The sequence below is a fragment of the Acromyrmex echinatior genome, chromosome 16 (assembly GCF_024713525.1).
Source record: "Acromyrmex echinatior isolate Ae372 chromosome 16, ASM2471352v2, whole genome shotgun sequence".
Taxonomy (NCBI): Eukaryota; Metazoa; Arthropoda; class Insecta; order Hymenoptera; family Formicidae; genus Acromyrmex; species Acromyrmex echinatior.
Window position 1 is genome coordinate 5,963,953 of NC_141867.1, and position 19,849 is coordinate 5,983,801.

Genomic DNA, 19,849 nt, shown 5'->3' on the forward strand with positions numbered 1-19,849 from the left:
GACTATAAATATAAAAATAAGACTTTATCGTACATAGTATATTTATCGTATATAGTTATAACATCCGGATGTATTTTATTAAATAAAATAAGATGTAATAACAACGTTCTACTCTTGATTTGGTCATAATATGAAAGCTATATTTGATTTAGTTTTATATATCTGTGGATATACCTATATCTGCGCACCAGAAATGCCTCAGAGAATATAGACGTTATTATCGAAGAGAAAGGTAAGAAAAATGAAAACAAGAACGGACGTTGGCGAAAACATAACATATGGCCGGGCATCACGGTCCGTACACTTATCGATCACTTAGCAACCATATTTCTCGTACAGACGCACCAACTAGGAGGACGCGATGCTGCACTTATATCAAGGCACCATCTATCTTGTCAGGAATCGACAGCAGAATAATGGTGAAGCTGATACACGTATACATAGCAAAAAGCAGGCATCAACATTGCTGACTGTAAAGTAAAAAATGTCGTTCTTGCGATGACCTTCTTTTTAGCATGTTTCGCTTTAGCTTGCCGAAACAGTAATAAAATATATTTTAACAAATCAAGAAATAAAGAAATATACGATTCGGACAATCACGTAGAATGTAGATTAATCTACTATTCAAGATTATCTCCCAATTATAATTTATTAAATTACAATCTCATAATCCTTTGCAATCTTATAATTCTCTTCTCTATTCACGCACCGATAATTTTCATCGCAAATGCATCTCGAAATGATTTAACGCCTCGAAATGCGATTGTGTCCGTAAACGTGAAAATAAATGACCATATCTCTCGGTGAGAGCCGTTTCGAAGCTCTTGTAACGTTAGATGCGGCGGGAGAAGTTCATACATGTTTAGCTATACACGGGGGATTTACGCGGGGCGTCTTATCGCCTTATTCGCGATTGTGCAGGCTCGTATGCGGGTACATTGTGAATAAAATGCAACCGGGAAGGTGGCGGAGGAGGAGGGTTGTTGAGAGAGAGAGAGAGAGAGAGAAGGTGGTTGGGGTCCGATTATAATGCAGCGTCCGTAGCATGCGACTACGAACGGAAAGGGTCTGTTTCCCTCCATTCTCCATCCCGTTTTCTCGTAGAACCTAGATTCTGGATACACTTTAGCGAGTCCATTATAGAGATTGTGGTCGCGACCTCGCAGCCAGGGTAGTACCGTCATGGATAGGTTCTCCATTCCCAGAGCCGGCAAAAGCCTTCCTATCCCTCCTGCGTGAACGGCGGCGACCCACACGCTCGCTTTCTCTCTCGCTTTCTTCTAGCACCGTTCATCACGCGCCGTACAAAACATATTTTACGGTTGGACGCGGCCCGATGGTAATAGCGTAATAAAAACACGGGTGGGGATGACAGGTACCATTGCGAAGAAAGGAATTCTTACCGATGGTTCTGGCTTAACTCGCCGCCCAGAAACGCCGCCATTGCTGCGTAAATTAGGATATAAGAGCTCTCTCCGGACCGGATTATTCCACGCAATTTATTCAGGAGTACAAATCTAATGATGGCCGGAAACAACGCGAAGACGAATGTGCCACTTGCTATCGTTACAGGAGATATAGCAACAGGGAAATTTGCAAAGAAGAGCATCTTGATGGAGCGTAATAGCTGGATGAAAGAACCGATCGTTATTCTTCGCTACGATATAATTAGTTTTCTCCGTAGTCCAGGGAATTTTATTTCCGCTGTCTGCGCCTCCGTTCTTAGGCCGCGATGGGGGAATGCCTTGGAAACGATTTTCTTTCTTTAAACAGCTCGCCTGGGTTACCTGCAGTTGTTTTCGATTACATTCTTTCTCCCGGTACAGATACAATGCCGTCCAGATCTCGGGTGTCGCGTATCCGGATAACAGTCCCTCTGGAGTGAAGCTAGTGCCGCGATACCGCCCCGGGAAAACGAAATAATAAGCCGCCTAATGGCGTCCGGAATTGCGGACATTCAACTGGCGATTGGATGCAGTCCTGTTGCGGCAGTTCCGCCAAGCAGTTTCGCTCGCAGCAGGAATACAGTTTCCGTCGCCTCTGACTGGACTCAGCTATTACGATGCAGCTTTTCGAATGACTTCTTAATCGATATTCCGAATTCTTTTTCGCGATACGTGAACGAATATTTCGCGACACTGTTTGAAAAGCAAAGCAAAAGTCCTCTGGAATTGAATTCAATCGAAACAGCACAAGACGACATTTTTAAAATGACCGCCTTAAACGTTATATTGTAGCGATTGTTTTTATAGTTCCCTTTTAAAAGAAAAAAAGAACTGGAATGTGTACTTCACTATAACGATTTGTAAATTAAAAGGTTTTAAGAAAGGTTTAGCGAAAGATAAACGTTTTTTTCTCATTATCTGCGATATCGAGTATGTTTCACTAAAGTCAGTCATAACTACTTATTAATCGCGCGGAGATCGAACAAAAATATGTTAAAGAATGTTGTGGACTATGACATCTTGCATAATGCTTGTGAAATGAATCGCTGTATTCCAAAATTCACTGCCACATGGAAAGAATGATTTTGCTGAAGTATCTGAAAATTTAGATATGGATTTGAAATTAATTTTTGACCATCGAAGTAATTTTGTAGGAACCTTAAAGCACGATGAAAATACTGCAAAAAGTTTTGACATTCTAGTAACCAAGAATATCATACATCATTTTTTTATGATTTAACAAAATTACTTTCAGATTTATAACTAGCTAATAATAAAATTTTAGATCTTTCATACTGATAATCTAAAATGCATGTTACGTAAACTAGATTTTTAGTGCTAGTAGTGATTTTTGGAACACAACCATCAATCGAGACTATTATGATTGAATAATATGCGTATATTCCTTTTCTATCGATAAAGCCTGCGATTGATACTTGGCGACATGGAATGCATTTTTTGATGAGGTACACAGGACAGACGATATACTTCAAAGGAATATATGCATATATATATATATATATATTTCTGCAAAATATTCTTCGTCGACAGAAAAGATTCAATGGCAGTCTTTCACCAATGGAAGTTCGACGAGTTCTTGGACAAGCTAGAGAAATTATTCGCGCTCGATCGAAGCTCCTTTTGACAGACGACGTAGGGCATTCGCAATCGCAAGGAGTCAATCCTTCGAGAACAAGTTCCCAAGGCGACTTCCCAGCCAGCGGAACAATATCCACCGGATGGGCGGCATCTCGATGGATTCGCAAAGCGTAATCGGCAGAAAAATGCGGGGGAAAGCGGAAAGCTCGCGCGCGATGGAGAGAACGCGAGCTTACCGAGTTTGTCGGGAAGAGGAAAAAAAAAAGAGAAAAAAGACGGGCGACACCAGCGTGTCACAGTCTGCACCTGTTCTCGCGCTGGCCGAACAATGGGTGCCGTCCCGGTATCCATGGGATTAAATATCATAATTAATGTCGCCCCCGGTACGTCGGGTCTTTCTCTGTGAGTATATACGTGTGTATATGTGGAAGAATCGTCACCTTGGCGACGCCCGCCGTCGCGTCGCTCGGCTCCTTTCTCGCCTCTCTCGGATCTTCTCCGCGCATTTTCTCACGGCTCGCCGCACGGCTCGTTACGGGGATCAAATGCGAGCAGACAGAGTGTCTTCTATTGTGTACACGCTCAAGAAGCCTCTATTATTAACCTCACGGGAGGAATATCACGATCTACTTCCCTCCGCCTTCGACCCTCGCGCTCCGTCTCTTTCGGTTCTCTGTCTCTCCCTTTGCACCCCCGGATCTCTTTGGATCTCTCATCAGAAAGGAACTGCCCGCCGTGAAACGGCTTTTATCCTGTCGCGAATGTCGTTCATCAGCGCAAATCGACCGCGTACTACTGTTTTCGATTCGCAACGAGTTACGCTCAACTACCGGCAAAGAAAAGTTTAAACATACTCGAATAATAATACTTATAAATATTTACAAGGATTACTATACATAGACTGATACCAATAATATCCATTCTCGCTTTATTTTCTTTTATTTTGTTATAATATTATGTTAATATATTTACACATTTTATAATATGACTAATATAACCCTCCGCCTACATGAAATTTTATTGCATAATCTTTCGGCATGGAATTTTAACTGTTCGTCACCAATAGGGATCTTCGAAAAAAACAGTAATATTTTTGTTCTATAAAAAGCTGAAAAAAATTTGGTATACTTATAAAAGTTTTAACAACGAGTTTTCAACATCACAGAAATTGAATTGTATTTTATTTATTTTTTACAGATTTAAATTTATTTAAATTCAGAATTCATAATCAAAATATCGATGGTGCCTTTAAAGACCTCAATTGTCAGTGGAGAGATAATATTATATATTTTATTATATTTTTTGTTATGCGTATTATTTTACAGCGAGGATTGATACAGAATCGAGATATTTGTTGGACTTGGCAGAAAAACAACAAATAGTTTTATATTACTTTCTAGCTTAATATGTGTTCTTTTATTATAATAATATCATAGTGAGATTGCACAAAAACGGACGACAGATGCGCAAGAAGCAAGATAATATTTTCTCCCAAGAAATTAAAGTATCTGTAATAATTCCGCTCGACGAAGCATCGAACAATCTCACCAATCTGTAGCACAATCGCCAATTCGCTCCAGATGATATTTACTTCCTTTGATTCCTGTCAGATCGGCAACTCCAGGTATTATCGAGCGTAAACCACCGGGTCTGGACTGGTCTCTCTCTCTGATGGTACGTCGGTACACATTAATTAGGCTTAGGCTCGCGAGGTAGGTAGGTTTAATTACTTTCGCCAGATCAGAGCCGAACTAGATTCCTGCCGTTAGAGAAGAGAGGAGGGGGACAAGCAAAGTACCAGGGATATATGGGAGAAATATATACGTATATATGTGTATACGCGAGAGAGCTGCATGTGTACGTACGCATACAGTAGTAACGAGAGAGGAATCGGTTGGATGTGGAGGAGGAGGAGGAGAAGGAGAAGGAACGGAGACACGACGTGGCGGTTAGCGGATATGAATCGCATGAGCGGCTGAGCCATTGTAAACACGCGTGTAACAGGGACTCATCCCGGTTGACCTGGCTCCAGTCCGGACCTTGCCGACGCCGGTGTCGGCGACGCAGGTGCCAGTTTAGGATCCAGTCATAGAGAACATACCGATCTTGTGGGCGACGCCCGGCGTTAGCGTGCTTGTTACCGTTTGCGACGCGCCACCGACGCTTTCCGTTCTCGAACACCGCCCAACGTTCGCTACTACCATCGGCCGCTCCTCTCCCATTCGCCGCACCGCCTCGCAACGTGCGAGCGAGATCGCACGTTGTAATCGCGTCCGCGTTGGTTACTCACGGTTCGGCAACCGCTGTAATTTGCGTACATTGATTAAATTGACGAGTGGAATGAGAAACGTAGCGAGCGGACGAGAGGCCGGGTGAGGGCGACGGCAACGCAGGCCGGCAACAAGCGATGGAAGGGAACGAGGAGGGACGACGAGGAGTGGGTTTTAGAGGCCGGTACCGTGTTATCGGGGGTTCGCCGGCAAATTAAAACTTGCCAATCAAACGCGAATATCTGTGCAACTTGATAGTAACTTTAATTAAAATCGCTAGTGATGAAGATCCGCGGATGACGGTAGGTATGCTAGTTATGCGGGAGTTTTATTTCATGGCTGAATCCGACGCATAGACTTTTGTTGTCAAAGCGTTGCTTTTGCATGCATGACTCATCGTTCAACAATCGATCATGGTATGTCCTATCATTACAAGCGATTGATGAATACAAATATTATACCGTAATTGATGCTAGTAATTTGCTTAACTTAATTTTATTTCTATATTTTGAGTTATATGTGTTGCTTGTTTCTATGACATGATTGCGTGTTTCTACGACATCATGGTTTATATGAAAACATTTTTCTGTTTTAATTGCATTCGATTGATTAAATGTTTGTAGTGACTGAAGAGGATTTTTATTAACGTATTAACTGGAACGTTCTGCTGAACTTCATTAGATATATAATATATATAATTTTGCTTGTTTATTTCGACTTTTTTAATTTGACATTTGTAAAAAAAAATTGCGATATAATCTGTTTTGAAATCACCATGATGATTGATGTACAATAGATTATTTTGACTCAAACGATAAAAGAAAGTGACGTCAATAAGATATCGTCGGCTGACTTTGATACGCGATATATGTCAACAGCGCGACAGTCGCTCAATCCGTTGTATTTTGGACTGCATGAAAATTTTATGCAAACGGCACGGCGAAAGTATCGACTGGAAACGCGGCGCATTTCATCATGATATTTCGATAGCAGTTAAGGGCGCCGTATGACGAAAAAATGGCGTCTTGCTACATGGTGTTACTTTTATGGATGTACGTAAACCACGCGCCCATATACTGGTTCGTGTTAAGAGAATAGAACGAGGAACGTTGGGCGGGGTCTAGTCATGTGTGCGCATCGTGCCGATCGTAAAATGCTTACAAGACATGTTTAGCGTGCTGAGAAAGACAGTGGGAATAATGAAAGTGCACAAAGAAAGAAATGGTAATGGATAACGGAAAAGAAAGAAGGAAAGAGAAAGAAAGAGTGCATGTATTGATGTCCTAAGGCAAGCCCCCTAAGAATAAACTTACAATTATAAAAGCAAAGTGGGAATTGCGAAAAGAATATGTGCAAAAATAAGCTAATAATTACAAGGAAGAAAAGCAGTTTACAAGAAAAGATATAAATATAAAGAAGAGGGGAAAAATAAAAATAAATAAAAAAGATATTTATAAAACGAGAGAGAGAGAAATTTACAAACTGTCGTAACTTATATGGTACAATCGCGAGAGGGATAGAACTATGTAAAATGACGCTTTAAACAATACACGATATTTTAGTTACTGTCGGTGCTAATATAAGTTTGACGAATTTGCAACAATCCATTAAGTGCCATGTTACGTTACAATTTTCGCGACGCGATTACCCGCCGACGGCGGATTCGATTTCCTACCGCGAAGTTTTGGAGCGCACCGACAGCGTATCGCGTTACGTTTCCTCGCCGTTGCGTTTCAGCAAATCAGATTAATAGAGATCTTACATTTGACGGCGTTATCGCGTCGGATGGGTCTTTCCCGTTTCCCATCGACGCGTCGATCAATATGGCGTAACAACCCGGTGCCTGTGTGGCTGTAATTATTTCCACCTAAGACGTCGAAGTTTAGTGCAATCATTTCTCAGGAAGGATGTTCCCCCTTTGAAATTGTTAGAGGCGAACAGCTTTCCTCGGGGAAACTTTTGCGAAGCATCTCGCGTCGCGCCTCTCCCGAGTCCTTCGCCTCCTCCCACACCTTCGCCTTCTCCACCTCGTCTTTCCCGGTTACTCTTACCTCGACACGCCTTCGCAGAGAGAGCGTAACTAAATAGAAACTGATGCTGGAGCCGGCAAAGACCCTTATTGTCGCTCGGGAACGCGTGAGAAGAAGTTTCCTCGTCGTCGTGTTCTCTCGCTCGAATAAGACGATTCTTCGTGTCATTCTTGTTCGCGGAGGGGGATGGTGCGCGACTCTCGAGAACGAAAAGTGAACGTCGCGCACCCACCGAATACCAAAATCCCGTCGTCGACGACGACAACCAACAACGACGACCGTCCTCGTCTCTGCTGATCTATTGAAGTCTAGGTACAGTACTGGGCGCACGAATACTTCCAGAATGTCTCGCAAGCTTGCACTTAGTGTCACAATAATCGTAAAGCGACGAACGAAACGTCGATTTTCAATCTTTTTAAAGAAGTTCCGTTTAGTCTGCATCATTATTAAAATAAATGACAGTCCTACCGTTATGGTTAAATGATTCTTACTACATTTCACGACGATGGTTGTCAAAAGTATGTGCTAGGACAGTAATAGATATACTTATAGAAATAACTATTAAATAAATACAAAAAAATAAATATATTACAAACGTATGCCGAAGATGAGCTAATAATTTTCTCCAATTAATTTTCGAAGACCAGTGATTCGCGTTTACCTTCTCAATCTTTGATTTTTATTTGCGTGGCTCGAATAATTTATGGCATATCGATGGTAAATTTCATGACTATACCGTAATATAAAAGAAGTTGAAATTTACAGGAATAAAACGGCTGAATTCTTCTCCGGCATTTTCTATGCCGGATACATATTCACACACCCATCCTTCATCGTCGACCCATGCGTAGGTACGTTCCCCTTTGTACTTTCGCTGGAGGCTCATCTCCTCTCTTTTTCAAGGAACGTACAATAAATTCCCGCGGACATTGGTATGCGATCGACGCCTCCGGGGTTCTTCTGGTCCCTACCTCTACGCCCCCTTGCGCATCGTAAGAAGACGGGGTTAAGAGGGATGGAACTTTACTAGAAAAAAAATTCTTTCGCTGTCAAGACGACACCATGCCATGATTCGCCGAAGGGTTCACGTGTCGTTCCTTAAGAAATTGTGCACCGACCCGAGATATTCGTTAGGCCTTTTCATTTCTCATTTCGCGCTTCGCGCGCACCCTTATGACGTAATATCTATCGATAAAGTGCAAGAAATGAAGAAAATTATTTTTTTCGTCGGATTTTATAATAAATATTACGCAAGGAGGATATTTAGTAGTCATAAAAATACTTTTATTAGATACGAGAAAAGTGATTCTGCTGAAATATAGCTAAATGCCTAAAAATATAGCTAGATGCCGATCTGAAAATAATTTTGTTGGAGCATCAAAATAATTATGTAGGACGCTCAAATCGATTGTTAGAGTGTCAAAACTTTTTGCAGTTATCATTTTAAGTTTCTTACGTAATTATTTTAATAAAACAAAATTATTTTTAAATATGTATCTATTTAAATTTTTAGATACTTTAACAAAATCATTCTTTTTATGTAAACACCGGCATTTATTTATATACTTGCCTAGAAAAAATCAACCTCAAATTGAGCAAAAAAATGACTGAAAGAAAAAAAATTATAAATTTACAAGTAACTCACAAAAAATACATAGAAGGAATATACGGTCACACGCAGGATATTTTTTGCAAATTTCATACATATATTTAAATTCTTACGTTATAACAATACAAAATCATAAATCATATGAAAGAAAAAAATTATAGCAGTATATCTTATGAATGATCATCTTGATGCAAAAATTTGTTGCGATTAAGAGGGATTAAATTTATAATGAGCAAGAAACAAAGTAAAAATTAGATACCTACGAATATCGAGTGCGATAGTAACATTAAAAACTTATTTCGGTAAATTCGCTACCTTCGGTTATGCACTGTAAACTCTTGAGGCAGCAAGCTTCTGCTCGCTCGACAGTTTCTAATTACGCGTTGCGCTGGTCAAGATAGTATCTGCGAGGATAATTATATAATACTGCATATTCCATCATGCGTGCAGCGGGTGGCCGGAGTGTGTTTGAGGTGGTGAGGCGTGCTGATGACAGACAGGGTGTGCGGGTCCGATAGCGATAGCATCCCTTGTATCGTGCCGGACGATGGGCCGGTGCCTCTCTTCCTCATCCTCCCTTCAGGAACCATCGTCGCGCCCGCCCTCCTCCTCATCCATCATGTCGACAGCTTCGTTATGACCACACACTGACTGTGCGCCCGTCACCTCTTGGATCCTTTCGCACGGCTGGATCTATGATGCCCTGCTGTTCCGCATAAAGGTTCCTATCATCGGCTATACCCGCTGAGAGATCCGGGCTGTTCTGAAACTCTCGTACTCGAGAGGGACGTTAAATTACATCCTCTCCACGCGTCCAAGTTCATATCTCGCGTATCGTAGGAAGAATGCAGATATGCCAAAACGTTAATCGAGTTGTTCCACTTCTACGTTATCACAAAAGCGATAAAAATTATTCGAATCGGATAAAAATTATAGTATATTAGGAGTATACGCGAAGGAAATTATTCTTTAATAGTCAGTAAATAATTAGGTGGAATAAGTTAAACGTTGACTTAACGTCAACGAATATGTGACTACAGAAACGCGTTTCATTCTCCCTGCGGCGTCATCCACCGACCCTCGCCGCGCGACAGTATACGTATAACGTCAGTGATGCTCGATTGCGGAAGTGGCGTATCGCGTCGCACAAATTGCGACTGTATTACGCGCAACGCACTAGCAACGTCAGCGAGGCGTCAGTATCCCGATGCCGGGTGCAGCGTGGCGTATGCGACGTGTGGCGAACAGTCACATCGCAGTGGTCGGAGCGGGAATGCTACGTGCGACACGATGATGCGTTTCGATGCGACCGGTGGGTGTCGAGGGGTCACATGACACGGAGGCTGCCTGCCGCTGATATAGCCGAGAATCTGAAGTATTTTTCTCCCATTCCACTCGGTCCATCCCCCGCGTTATTCTCCCTCCTCGTGTACTCTCCCCCGCTATCAAATTAACAAAGGGGAATATCAAATTAAATTACGCTCGAAGCGTGGTGCGGCAGCGCGCTTCGGTGGGCAACGCGACAGGTGCAACGGGGCGTCAAATATTCAACGGACGGCTATTTCCCTTAATACACAGGCGTGCGCACGCGCGCGCCGCGTGCTTTGCACTAATTGTAATAAAGAGGATCGCCATTAATCCCGGGCGGTGAGACAAAACTTGAGCGCGAAATTCCGCTTGGATATCGACGCGACGCGGAGATGATGCCGACATCGCTCTCGCTTCCGGCACGCTGCACGCATATCGCTTATACTGCGTATCACGCTTGCCATTGTTCGTCGCATTGAACAAGGGAATGAATACATGCGCGTATTAAATATAATGAAAAATTGTGGACATTCATCGCCGCGATAAATCCCTGGCACACTTGGCTGATTAGTCGCGCTTTGATTCTGGAACGTGGTTCCCGTGGACGCGAGCATTCCACGTGAAATCACATCGCGAGAATATGGTAGCGACAAAAAAGCCTTTCGTGAAGGTATTAATTCAGTCGGCCGACTACATTGGTTCGGCGGCACATTTTTTTCGGTTTCCTTTTTCGTCCGGTCCTCTTTACACGCGCTCTCGTGGCTGTAAATTCTTGCGTGCCGTGCGTCGCGCACGTTTTCCGCGCGTGTATTCCCACCGTCTCGTTTCACTTCCATTTTTCCCCTACTACCTCTCCTTTTTCGGCGCAAACATAATGAATATTGACAAACCATCTCTCCCCCTCCCTCCCCCCCTCTCACCTCCCTTCTTTCTGTTCTTCTTCCTCTTCTTTCCTCCACTCCAATTTTCTCTCTTCTTTCAATGCTGGAGGGTGCGTCGTACATGGGAAGCAGAAACAAATAGGATGAGACGTAGGGAGGGGTAGCTGCTGGTATCCTCCATCCCTTCACGGTTACCAGCTCCACTCGGTACCATTGCCCTAGGCACAATGCGTCCCCGCCGTGTACCTCTCCTCTCCTCTCCTCTCCTCTCCCTCCGCCTCTCTCCACCTTTCTATCCTACCTACCGTACTCTAATTCTCTCTATCTGTCTATCTTTCTCCGACTCGATGCAATCGAGTTGCTTCGGAAATATATTAGTTCGGATTCGCGGAACGGCGGAAAGCGAGGCGATACGGCGCCCTACCTCCCCCCCTCGTCTCACTTGATGCGATTTTCACGTGCGGCGGTGGCGAGGAAATTACAGTGAAAGCGCGAGAATTCGCTTTCGTCGAAATTTCGAGAATACCCGCCGATACCACTCCACTTTTTCCCTCCATTCTACGTTCCTATCTACCATTCCCATCTCTGCCTCCTTTCTTCCGGTTTCAGACACAATTTGTATGTCTTCGGGACTGAATATCTTCCTTGGATCTAAAATGCCTGTCTAAAACGCGAAAGTGTCTTCCTTACGTTTTTTTTTTCCCCGCCCTTCGTATATACGCTTGCTCTGTTTTCGCAAAGTTTTCAAATTCTTCTTGAACAGCGTTCATACATTATCCAACATGCAAAACACTTTTAAACTATCGAATAGAAAAGAATTCTAAATAGAGCTTGCTTGAAAAAGAAGAACCTTAGATTAACGTTAAAAAAAAATTTAATGCTACGTTCCGAGCAGAAGAGAGAAAGAGAAAGAGAAAAAGAAAGAAGGCTGGACTCGCCATTCGCGCAAAAAAGCGGTACTTTCTTTCATTCTTTCTTTCGGGACGACGTCGTACTTACTCGCTGCGAAATCACAGACCGCACTTACCGCTTCCTACTACGGTGCACATTGCCGCGCGTGTGTAACTCAGCAGCACCCCGGTTTACACAGACACACACACAAACACACACATACACGAAGGCATTTCTACGCGTAAGCGCGCGTTTCTTGCGGGCGCGAGCAAAAAGTAACGCTTGCGTCAGCTCCTTCCTTTTTACAACCCTCGGAGGTTAGACTCATTACGAAACGTTACGTGCGCAAACCCGCGCGACCGTACATCGGGGATATATAAGCGAACGTACCTACTCGCGTACCTGCACGTGGAATTTAACGTCTGTGTACACAAACGTCGTTTCGAAAGTCGACGGCGGCCGCAGATTCCTATTTGCCTCCTACGCGTTGGAGAATCGTGTACGGTTGACCTCTCCGCTCGCCGGTTCACGAAATCGCGTAAAAGTGTTTCCCCGCCGTACTCGCCGTCTTTTCCTTTACGTCGCACATCGGCGTCGGACGTAATCGTTCGACCGGCGATGATGAACGGTCGCGGAGAAAGCGCCTGATTCGCAGGACAAAGATTGATTGTACCGGCAGCGTGCGAAGCTTTCCTGCTGTCCCGTGTTTCATGGCAGATGACGAGATACACTCGCGGTCATGTGATTGAAGAGGGTAGAATCGATCGTACGAGGAGAGAACGTGTTTCTTTCGCGCGGAGGTGAGGTTTTTTTTGTTTTCGCCCACAAAGAGTTTGTTGCGCACCGATGTTTTGCTCGTACCTTTGTCTAATCGCTCAGCTGCGTGAATAGTATCGACAGCACGCTTTACAGAAAACCACGGGATGGATAGTTGCGAAGAGGGAGGTGACCTCACGTTTTGCAGTTGCTCGAATAATCGATAGAACTGTAACTTAATAAAGTGAAATATCGAAATTGTGATCTTTAACGCGTTTTCCATGCTGCGCCAATTTTAAGCGACTTGTCGACTTGGCGACTTGGCGCAACGCGTAGGTCATCGTCAATGATATTTTTGTTTACGTTATTATATTTGTTAAATAACACGTACTTTATAATAGTTTAAAAAATTACAAAAATTACACGGGATCACATAAGCAATTTTTGAAAAACATAAATGAATGAAAAAACAGAGAATGTATTTGTTATAAATTTTGGGTCGTTGAATTCGAATTTGTAAGTCACTTTGCCCCATCATCCGATTTTTTAGATAATCGAGAAGTCTAATTTTTTATATAATCATCTAGGTTTTTTTAGATAATAGAATGATGGAAAGTCTCCGAATATTGAAACATTTGAGGAAAGAGCAAAAGTAAATATGACATTAAATTTAGTTCCAAACTGATTTAACGGAACGTGTTAAATTGCTTCACGAGATTGTGTTTGCTCAATTAGTAAGTTATAGCAGTTATATAATGTTGCACAATGATAACGATTTTGTTAGATTGCATTATTTCTTTATCTACGAAATATTCCTCAATTCCTCTTCTTTTTTTCGTCCCATCACTTTCGAAAGCCCGAACGATCCTATTTTAAGCAAAGAGTCGAACAACGATCCACGGATTCCTCATTATCAGACGCATGGTTTCAGACTTCCCCTTCTCGTCTTTCTTTCAAGGTGGGAATTTTGATCGAACGAAGGCAAAAGGCAGTCGAGCCCAGGCAGCCCTTGTTTCACCGTTGCCTCAATTATTTTATCCCCTCGTTCTTGCCGTGCTCCATTTTCCTCAGATGCGCGCCCATTCTCTCGATATCGGGTGGCACTTACGTTGTCTGGAAAGTAAGGACTACGTGCGATTGTTTCTGGGCGTATCTTAAACTCGATGTGACGCTATTTCTCCTTCAACTGAAAGATCTTTCATAGAACACGAAAATGTGTCTTTTAGAAATTATTAACGATAAGATTCATGCCGAACGAGTGCTATGAAAAATATGATATTCTTTCTCATTTTCGTATTCGTTGAAACAGTGATTTGAAATAATTTGAAGAAGTTAGGGAAAACTGGGAAATGAATTACAGCGCAATACTAGATAATTGGCTGTCCGTAATTTTAAGATAACTCCAATTAACATCGGTCAAATATATAGCGAGTGATATGTAATCAAAGCTACGTAACGGTATCCAAGGTACAAGAGAACACGAACGGATAAATTATGACATTGCATAAGCGATACACGAGCGGTCAAGTTCGTGATCCCGAGAGCAAAGGGTCTTTCCTAAGGATTCTCGGAGAGAACCGCAATTAAAATTAAACGCTATGCCGCCACCATCATTCCCTTCCTTCTTCCCCCTTTCCTTTCATTACCGCTCTCACCCTCTTCAATCCAGTCCGTCAGTCCGTGACGGTGGCAAGGTTTCCTTGGAACCTAGTTGGGGTTACTGCTACTGAGTTCGGGGCAAGACGAGTTCTCAAAGGAGCATTAATTCACAAGCTAATCGTGGGATGTGAGATTAAACATTTTCTGCGATTAGCTCCCCTTTGTTGCGCGTGCCGACAGCAGGTTGTAAGTATTGCTGTTAGAAGTACACGCATAATATAATTTAGACTTTTGTACTATTTTTAAGAAAATAACTTGAAGCAAGATAAAAAGGTAATTTTGCGTCCCGGCCGTCTTATCGTCATTCCCTCTAACTATAGTCTCAACGAGTTTAACTCGATAAAAATTATGACGCCATAGATTATCGTATTTCCACTAGAAACTTCGCCGTCTTCTTTCTCAGTTTTTACTCATTTCTTTTTTTTTTCGTGAAGATTCTAAAATCGAATGAACACTGGCGCGCAACTAAAGTCAAACCCTTAGAGACATGGGAGAGTCTAAAAAAAGAAAGAGAGAGAGAGAGAGAGAGAGAAAACGCCGAGCTGGGCCACCGCCATCATCCCTTGCGCTGCGGAGAAACGGAAATCTCGACGTTTAATTCACGTTTAATGTGTGCTGCTCGGGTCCTCTTTTTTTTATGCTCTTCCTGCTCTCGCGCGGGGTGGTATAATTAACCCGACGCTGAAAACGGCCTGCAGGGACCGTGCGCGTTTTCGAAGAGACTTTCGCCCGCTGAAAATTCCTACTCGTTTGCACTTCTCCATCCATATAGGTACACTTTTCTCTCTATTTTTTAGTCTGGCTTTACTGTGCCCTCTGTCTCCTCCTTCCGCCTTCATCATGTCTTCCCTTTCTCTTCTCTACTTTCTCGCGCAATCTCTGTGCGAACATAAAATTAACTATACACAGTATTCGCAAGCGCACCGTGACCGCCTTCTCATCTGTTCTCCCCGGAATGTGGGGAGAATCCCCTCTGTTATTCAACGTTTTGATACACGTGCATATAATGGACACACTGTAGTCCTTTATTCGAAGAGAATCAATTAGCCAGCTCATTTTGCTACTGTGGCAATCGGACTGAATATTAATTGCGAAAGTACCATAACGACAGACATTTTCATTATACGGTATTTCGACGTCCGAGTTATAGTTCGGGATTATTCGTTGTTTGGCCGTACTGTTCAAACAGACTTGCCGAACTCGATTAATCGCAAATTGTACCGCTAACACTGTTACCAGCTAGTCCCTCTCGCGCGATTTCTTTTGTTCCATGAAACTTTCCGCTTAGATCAGCCGCAACGAGATAGGTACTCGAGAACGATCGTAAAAAGAAGTCTGTCAATTGGATAATGTTACTAGAGAAGAGAACATTGAAGTCCTTTATCAGCTACGTATAAAATAGACATAAATTCATGATCCTTGTATCATTTATAAGACACAATCCTTGTGTCATTTTTTATTTTTATAGTAATAAGATAAATTCTTACGACTCTCTTAATTATATATCTACTAATATAACTAACTTTTTATTTATACTCTGCAATTGACATCATCAATGTCATCATCAACTTTACATTGACATCATCAACTATTATATTGACATAGTAATAAATTTTTCGCTTGTAAAGTAATTTTACGACTCATTCAAGAGAAAATTCTGCTCCAGGGTTGCTCTATGAACATATTATCTTTCGCTCGTTTCTTAAAAAGAAGAATATAAGATACCGGAATACCGCTCGAAATTATTCAAATACTATAGCTACATATCTAACACATTAGGATGCACTTTTTACTGGCGATGATATAAGCCAACTGCTTTTGTCGGAATGCTCCGAAACGACAATTTCAGAACACCGACTAAGTTTTACCGATGAAGATAGTCTATGAAAGTCTTTATCTGAGCTTCTCTTCCTCGAAGACACAAGCAGTGGCGAGTGCGAGAACGTGCTCACGAAAAACATGGTGACGTCATACGGCGTCAATAAATGATAACCTTTTTAAGGCGAATCTTTACCAGAAACGAGATATGCGAGCAGCGGCGATAGAAGCTCCGGAATATTTCGATTGTTGTTGTTGAAATAGGAAGAGGGCAACGCTGAACGATGCAACGCGAAGGACGAGTTGTCGTGGTGGTTGGGCATTGAAAACAGGGAATGACGAAGCCATCCGGGGCAGAAGGCCAGGGAGGACGGGAATAGCAAAGTTTGAAAGGGGCGGAGAATGACGGTGAGATGCCGCGTTCTCCCTAGCCCCGTGCTTGTTTCTGTCTCTGTTTTGTGGAAGGAACAACGGCTATCAAATATTTGCAGCGCCTTTAGCCAACAATGCCTCGCTCGATAAACCTGAAAGTTTGTTTACGATTGCCGGCTATTCCTTTATCGCCTTCTTCCTTGGCAGCTAACGTGGATTCCTTCTGTCACCGTTTTAACTTACAACCTTCGGTAGCAATCTTTGTTGCTACCGTCCTCTCTTCTTGTCCTGGACAGTTTCATAACGGCGAGCTGCTGTTTTTGGTTGCGCGGAAATGATTATCTTAATATAGCGTAACAAGTTTCTTGACTGAAATTTCGTCATTGAAAAATTAAATCACCGGTTGAAGTATTAGGTGTTGGAATTAATTCGTAGCGTTTTTTAATGAAAGAATGTTATTTATTTCACATGAGCATTAAAAAATACATTAATGAAAGTACTTCCCATCACTTGTAAAACGCTACGAATTAATTCCAACACCTAATAATTTAGGAGTACATCTCGTATGTGACGTATATTACATACAAAAATTCTTAAACTTTATTTCCTTTCAGTAAAAAATGATCATTCTTTATTGTCGAATTTAATTTGAATGCTGAAAATACTGAAAATTCATGTTCTCTTGGCCTCATCGCGGCGATGATGGAATTCACGGAGGGTAGTAAATCCGATGTATCAGAGAGGAGGTAGAGCCACTCCTGACGAAAGAAATCATCGCAGAAGTTCGGCCGGACTGGTGAAACGACGGAAGCGTCGGGTGCGACCATCTCGTCGGTGATTTGCAACTTCTTTATCGCAGTTTTGCGACGTTCCCCGGGGGAGGCCGCGTATACGCGGGGACAGAAGAGAACAAGGGGTGGTCGGAATGATTCAGTGCGGCCTAGATGCTCCCTGGCGACTCTCCAAATCACTTCCTGCCCCGCTAGTCGTATACCTAACTTCGGACCGCGGGACTTCTAGGGTTGTTTGTACTTAAGCGGCTAGACGACGCGCGAGACGACCGGGAAAACATTTCGCTCGTGGAGCGCACTCTCGCTTGAAACAATAAACGCTCCGTCCAATCGAGTGTGGAAGATAACGAGAGAGATGGTGAGGGTGACGAAAAAGAAAAAGAGCGAGAGAGAGGGGGGGAGAGGTAGTTGGGCGGTGGGTCACAATAGTAGCGAGGGCGAGCGGAGGAAAGAGTTGTTTGTTAGATCGGCGACTATTCCGTGGAATTGCGGAACCGACGAAGTTTCGCGTCTTTGCCTTCCCTTTCCATTTTCGGGCGAGAAATTTCCTGATAGCTCTTAATAATGCACTTCGGGACGGCATTCCTCGCGCCTCTCGGTCCGAGAGACTCTTTGAGGTTGCGGTAAAGAGGACCGTTCCCTGAACTTTGAGAATTATGCAAGAGAATGAGAGAGAGAGAGAGGGAGAGAGAGAGAGCGCTGTGAATTTTCCGTATCCGCAAGCGAGTGTGATTCGCTTAAGAGGCAGACGGATATTACCACGAGATGAAGAATCATGTCGCCGTCAGTTGATAGCATCATTGGCGGATGTATGTCGAGACTTTTGAATGCACTAGCCGCGTTCTAGAAAGATAGAGAAATGTGAAGTGGAACACAAATTGAGTAAGCTTGTCTGTATAGAGATAAGCCATATCTAAAGCTATAACGTTAAAAGCGATATCGCTCTTACCGTTAGCCGTTCACCGCAAAGCTGTTCTGGAATCAGTGCGGCTTGCGTTGGACATACTCGCAACAGCTAATAGTGATTTGTCAGCAGTTTTTCCGAATGGCAGAAGTATTCGATGGGAAAAAGCTCGGCAGCGGAAAGGAAATTACGAGGCCCCCAAGTGCCAGACCGGATGACAAACGGTTTAGGCAAAGACGCGAAATACGCTTTCTGGTTTCGGGATCACAGTCAGCTCGCATTTGCCACGCTCCGACTAACTTGCCTTCCACCTCATCAATCTTAGGCCACTTGGGTAGCACCGGCAATTACAATATCGGCTTGCTCGACGAGGAGTTTGAGGTTGCGGCCCGAAAGTGGGCGGGTTCTTGGCACGCTAACTCGAGCCAAAGCTTCTGGCTCAGCCTGACGGCAGTGCTCCACCTGCTTGGAGAGAACATGTCCCACCTGTTGCGAGCGATCAGTCACTTGAGCCATGGATTTGTTTAAATCTTGATAACGCGGACCTCGTATCGGCTTAATTTCAATTCTCGCGACCCGCCGAGGAGCCATACAGTGCGTCTCATCAGCGAATTATCAGCCGATTTAACTCGATTGATCGGACTAAGTGTGCGGAGGACGGTGTATAATTGAAACGTTAGCGATGCACGTGATTATATGTGCTCGAGCGTCTCTGTATCTACTCCAGGCGATTAATTTGGAAAACGCGCGCGACGTTTAATGGAATTTGCGCTTTGGACTGCGCCACGAGATACTGTATAACTGTGCGCGACGCGATAACGCTGTACGACAGGAGTTTATCACACAAATGGGAGCGAGCGATCGCGCGCGCAGGTCTTGCACGATGGATTTAGGGGACTTTGAATAGAAGATCCGGCGATTCGTGTCGAGACAAAAAGCAAATGGGTTAACGGGTTAATTTGTACAGAGTGCGCGAGCTTACCTCATTCGTGTTTTACAGGAACGCTTATCCGGAGCTGCGAGGCGGAAGATGACCGCGGGAATTTATGGCGCCGTTAAAATGTCCCTTTTGGTATCGTAAGCTGGTCCCCTACCGCATTGTTTTTTACGACTTCTACGTTAACACGTTCGCCACTGTACGCGTCTATCGTTGTTTTATTACGTCATGCGGTCGGTATTAACGGAAACGCAATTTTGTGAATCTCTGCGTGGCGCGATAAATAAAATAAATTCGAGCTGAACGTAATTTAAGTGTAATGTCATTATGCACGCTTTTAATTTGCAGAGATTTTATACGTCACGTGTTGTGAGTAAAAAGCTATACATCATTGATGCAATTCACTTTTTATTTTTGCTCAAAAATTCGTACAAAATTCGGATAACATTTATAATTAGTAACGGTAGCTTGCAAAGTTTCAAGAAGCTATGCATGATCAAGCGTATCTGCGATGTTCTCTTCTCAACACGTAGGGGGCTTGTTCGCTTCAGTAACAATCTGCTAGAGTTTAACTCGAGC

General features: G+C 43.2%; 1 protein-coding gene and 1 long non-coding RNA gene across 5 annotated transcripts in view; one reads left to right on the forward strand and one right to left on the reverse strand.

Moving 5' to 3' along the window:
- The window catches only part of bru3 (CUGBP Elav-like family member bruno 3), a 467,269-nt gene that overhangs the window by 151,284 nt on the left and 296,136 nt on the right, over window positions 1–19,849 (reverse strand). The window lies entirely within an intron of this gene.
- Window positions 10,402–18,520, forward strand: LOC147907093 (uncharacterized). The gene is made up of 2 exons (XR_015547746.1): window positions 10,402–17,053; window positions 17,191–18,520. It is a non-coding gene; the product is annotated as an uncharacterized LOC147907093 (long non-coding RNA).